Raw genomic sequence first — 6,071 nt, forward strand, 5'->3', positions numbered from 1 at the left:
TGCGGCTGCTGGAGAGAAGATGAGGCGACAAAGAAATGGTAAGTTCAGTTCATGAAGATGCAATAGATGTTGACAGAAAAGGTTTCTAAAAACTCGAGATTTTGATCGAGCCATTGAACTCCTGGATCCCTTCGGGAAAATCGCTGCCTTCAACAAACAGCATCGAGGTTTTTGAGTGAAGCTGCTCTGTCATCATAAACTGCACAGCTTGAATTTATTCATCAGATTCTGAGGTCTGTTGGTTCTTCTGGATGAAAAGAAGAAAAAAAAAAAAAAACACACACAGCTGCCTGACAAAAAAAAAAAACAGTAAGCATTAAAGTGAGCCTCTATAGATTTATTTTGGTCTATCACATACCGTATTTTCCAGAGTATAAGTCGCTCTGGAGTATAAGTCATATCAGTCAAAAAAAGCATCATGAAGAGGAAAAAAACATACGCTTCGGCGTATAAGTCACATTTATTATGCGTCACCGCTGAACCGTCACGTTTATTATGCGTTTATATAATGGTCAAAACAACTTCCATCCATCCATCCATCCATCCATCCATCCATCCATCCATCCATCCATCCATCCATCCATCCATCCATCCATCCATCCATCCATCGCGTCCGGAGCCACTAGCTCTCTAGCGTTCTTCCACCTGCACCAGCTGAGTGAAGCGAGCACGCACGGGAGGACTCGCTGTTGCAGTTCTTAGAAATTTAAAGCGTCAGTCAAAAATTGTTATGAATATGAAAAAAAAATCCATCCATCCATTATCTTTTTACCCACTTCTTCCATTTTTGACCCCGTGACCCAAAAATGGAAGAAGCGGGTAAAAAATGGAAAAAAAGTAGAAAAAAATGCATATAAGTCGCTTCGGTGTATAAGTCACAGGACTGACAAATCTATGCAAAAAAAATGTGATGAATACACCGGAAAATATGGTAATCCTTAAATGAATGCTTTAATATTGTTTTGCCATCTATTTTTGCAACACAGCTGTTTGTGATCAGTTTGTGTGCAACAGCTGATCTTACCACCCTGCATACATATGGGATGCAAGAATTAGTGTGTGTTTGAGTGTGTGTGTGAGAGAGAGCGAGCGAGAGGGGAAAAAGAGAGAGAGAGAGAGAGAGAGAGAGAGAGAGAGAGAGAGAGAGAGAGAGAGAGAGAGAGAGAGAGAGAGAGAGAGAGAGCAGGGATCTTCCTGAATCCATTAAGGTCACTCTGTGTGTTTGGAAACCTGTAATAGTCTCTAATCACTGATGAGGAAAGAAACAAGGCCGTTACTGTTTGTCGATTTGAGCAGTAATTTCATTTTCAAAATTAAACCAGATGCCCTGAATGGAAATGAATCACTCATTAAAGACTATAAATTCATCAATTAAGGCAGCAGTTAGAACTCTTTTCTTTTCTTAATCTGAAATTTGTAATCCTTGAAACACAGTTAGAAGATTTTATTTCAAATATATATACCCTTCAAAATAATATTTTCTCCCCACTGCAGCTCCAACATTGTGTTTTTATGGTCAACAGCGACATCTGCTGGTTAGTTTTGTACCTGCTGAGGCCAGACATGGCAGTGCATCCTGAGTCTATTTGAATGTCTTCCTTAATGGCTGGACCCCTAATGACCTTACACAATTCTTTTATCAAGTTGGGACTGGTTGGAAAATCTTCACCATTAATGGTTCAAGTGAAAAGAACAAGACTTGAAAATCTTGGCTAATTAGCCTTCTCGCGTGGGATTTGCCCTCCTGCACTCTTCGGCAACCTTTGCTGGACAAACCCATCAAATGCAAAATGTCAGCCTGGGAAACAAAAGAGAAGCAAACGCCTGACTGCCAATCACTGCATTCTGGCAGCGGAAGGCTTTAATCCATTACAGGAAGTGGGGTTGACCTTTGTTCAGTCATCCCTCTTATTCTTTTTGTTTCTCCATGCCTCTATTTTCTTCATTCACACTCCTTTACATGTGCAGCCTTTTCCTCTTGTTTTTCCTCGATAACATTTAATCTCCGAGCAGCAGCTTCATCACTTGGGTCAATATTTTGTTCTGCCAGGAAAGTAAGTTGTTTAAGTTGATTTTATAAATGGGCTGTGCAATAAATGTCTGGGAATCAGGACGAAGCATGAATTATACATGCGCTTGCTGACTCATAGTGTTTAACTTTGTCTTCAGCTTGAAGGTGTCTAACTTTTGGAAGAGACAAACACACACACACATAAAAGATGTGACATTTTGACGTTTTTGCCTGGAGCAAAACTTGTCAAAGTTGAAAGTACTATGAATAACTTTTAATCTGTATATTATATTTATGTGCTATTTATTTATTTAAATAATGAACATTTCCATTTAATCTGTTTAAGATTTCGTTGCTCCTTTTTAATCTAACTTTATGAAATCACACGAGCCCAGATGCTCTAACAAGTTTTGGTTCAACACTTTTTTTTTAATAACTGTTTTTTCATCCCACAGTCATGAACAAACATAGCTACAATACAAACTTAATCTAAACATACAATCTTCTTAAATGTGAAATTCAAGCTTAAAACATATGCTAATCATGGCTCGACAATAACTTATAAAATATATACAATCTGAATACGAGATTTGAACTCAGACAACTTTAGTTGTTGTACTTTTGTAAATTTACCACCTGAAACCAAGCATTAAATTGTTATTATGTTTTTGCTTGTTGTGTGCATGTGTTTGTTTGTACACTTAGCAAAATATCTCATAATAAACAGAGTTTAGTGAAACTCTTAGAAGGCCATCACTGGATGTACTTTTATAGCTGATGAACGTTTAGAGTTCACCTGATTCAAGATGGCTGCCACAGCTAATCCACACAAAAATGTCTATGACTCAGTCAATTTTACAGATATTGGGCTAAAACTTGGTGTGGTTCTTAATACTAACAGGCCTCACAAGATTTTGCATGGGTTTGAACGTAAAATAATTGACAAGGTTTGATCAAAACGTTTTTATACCTAAGACATTTTTTTTTTAAATTTTCATTCAGTCAGGAAAAGTCATGAGTGATATACATTCCTTGGAAGAATGCTAGACCTTTAATTGAAACATTTTTTTTTTTTTTTTTACAAGAAAAGTGTTTAAAAGAAACATTTAAAGCCTTGAAATTGAGTTAAGCCAAAATAACTAAATACACAAATAATTAAATAATTAATTAATTAATTAAATAAATACATAAATAAAACACTTCTCAAGAAAAAAAAAACAATGAATCAAAGTTCTGAATATGGTTCTGAGAATCATGTTCTGATAGCAGATGGGGTAGTCAAGACGGGGTAGATGAAGGGCAGCCGACTTGGGACCGGAAAATCGCGGTTCGACTCCTCTCCATTCCCACGTCAAAGTTTCCCTGAGCAAGGCACCCAATCCCTAATTGCTCCTCGGGCACTTACATAGCTGCCCACTGCGCCACCTGGGTGCATCTCACATGTGATGGGTTCATTGCAGAGAACTATTATATGGAAACATTCAATGATGACACCAGATAGCACTTTGCTTTACAGACGGTCTCTGGAGGTTCTGTACTTATACAGCTCACAGCAGGGGATTCTTCTCTGAATATGCATTCTAACAGCCTGAAACACCACAACATAAAACCGTCAGGATGAAAAACATTGTGCATCAAAATATGCTGTATAAATTGCTGTGTTGTGTTTATTGCACAATAAGAATATTTGATGCAGCTCCTTGAAATCTGTTTTTGTGTTGATATCAATCAGTCTCATTTATTTATTTTTTTACATTTTTAAAGTATTCAGGAGAAGCAAAGGACTGGAAAAAAAGCAACTTTTTTTTTTTATCAGCGAGTCTTATCAGCACCCCCCCCCCCCCCCCCCACCCCCCCACACACACACACACAGGTTTGTTTTGCTATCTTTATGGGGCCTTTGCATTGACTTCCATTCATTTTTCATTCATTTCTATAGCCTAACCATGACCTTTATCCATAACCTAACCATTACCAGTACATACCTAACCCTAAACCTAACACATCCTCAATTCACACCTTAGTCCTAAACCTAGCCCCTAACCCACCAACGGGACTTCTTCTTATGGGGCCCGGGCTTTGGGCCCCATAAGGAGCAGTTGGTCCTCACAATGCAGTATAAGTTGGAAAAATGGGCCTCACAAAGTAGCATAAACAAGGACACACACACACACACACACACACTTTGTAAATGTCAAGAAGGATTTGCTGTATTAGAACAATCACACAGACCTTCAGCTTTATAGGTAACTAACTTAATAATTTCTGCAAATCATCCTGAGGAAATGTTCTAATTATTTGCTTTCTAACATGCAGATTGTCCAGATAATGTCTGAAAGGTTTAACATATGGACATTCATCCTGTTCAACACTTTTAACTGTTTGGCTTATGGATATAAAAATCAGAGTCAGAGTCAGAGTCAGAGTCAGAGTTTCTTTATTGTCATTCGCACCTCATGTGGTACATGTGGTGGAGCGAAATTATGTACGCAGGGTCCCAGTTACATCCAACAATAAAATGTATAAGAAAAACAGTAATAACATCTAAGATATGAACTAAGAAAAACATCAACTAAATATACACTAAGCACTCATAACATAAAACATTGAACATCAGCACAAACATGAACATGAGTCTGTGAGCAGATGTGCACGCATGAACACATCAACATTGAAACAGATCAGCAGCAACATGAAACAGATCAGCAGCAACATGATATGGTTTTTCACAGTGATTATTCTAGTTAGAGATTCATGAGTCTAACAGCCTCAGGGTAGAAGCTGTTCCTCAGTCTAGTGGTTCTACACTTAATGCTCCTTAACCTCCTTCCTGAGGGGAGTGGGGCAAAAAGTGAGTGTGCTGGGTGGGTGGGGTCCTTCATGATGCAGGTGGCCCTCTTCCTGCATCTGGAGGTGTAGATGTCTGTGATGGTGGGGAGACTGATTCCAACAGATTTCTGTGCAGCCTTCACCACTCTCTGCAAAGCTTTTCTTTCTGCAGCTGTGCAGCCTCCATGCCACACATTGATGCTCGAGCACAGGATGCTCTCCACTGCACACCTGTAGAAGGAGGTGAGGACTGAGCTTCCCAGACCAGCTCGCCTCAGCCGCCTGAGGAAGTAGAGTCTCTGATGAGCTTTCTTGATCAGGCTGGTGGTGTTGTTGCTCCAGCTGAGGTTGTCATTCATGTGTACACCCAAGTACTTGTAGCTGGAGACCACTTCCACTGCAGATCCTCTTATGTTCAGGGGGGTGTAGGTGTTTTTGTTCCTTCTGAAGTCCACAATCATCTCCTTTGTCTTCTTCACATTGATGTGAAGGTTATTCTCTCTGCACCAGCTCTCCAGGTGTTCCACCTCTTGCCTGTAGCTGGAAATCATTATCTTAGATAAGTTTTGAACCAAACCATAGGGAACACAAGCCAGTGTATCTCTTGTACCGGTCGGACGGTCCTAAGCACGGGTAATTGGTGAGGTTGCTGTCAGGAGGCGCATCCGACATAAAACACTTTTGCCAAAACCATAATGCGTGTTCATCAAAGCAAAACCATACCAGATCGATCATGTCAAGAAGTTTTAAACCCAGGTTCAAATGCTTAGAGGCACAATGCACTAATTTGTGTATGGAGTCAGGGCGATTGTAAAATCTGACCTTTAGGGGTACATAGCCCCCAGTGCTAACAGTAGCTGTTAGCTCAAACAATGTGGTGGCCATTGGCATCAGAAGCAGTCAAAATGTGGGAGAGACACACTGATGGAGGAGTCTGGGGGTCCTCCCCCAGAAAATTTTGAATAAAGTAGATGCCAGTTCCTGCATTCTGGTGTATTTTAATGGGTTGTTAAAGATCTACGTTTACCTACATAAGTAAACACTTGATTCAATAACTATTTTAGAGAGCTCAGCACAACAAGAAGTAGCGCTAAGCTAGCGGCATGCAATACAGATGCACTAGCTAAGAAGCTACAGACGTAGCTCTCTGCTTTACATTACACAACCTAATAAATGCTTTGTACAAATCAGTTTAGTGTTAACTGCTCACAACAAACAAAGACTAAACAGA

This window comes from Nematolebias whitei, chromosome 7 (assembly GCF_014905685.2).
Source record: "Nematolebias whitei isolate Nwh7 chromosome 7, NemWhi1, whole genome shotgun sequence".
Taxonomy (NCBI): Eukaryota; Metazoa; Chordata; class Actinopteri; order Cyprinodontiformes; family Rivulidae; genus Nematolebias; species Nematolebias whitei.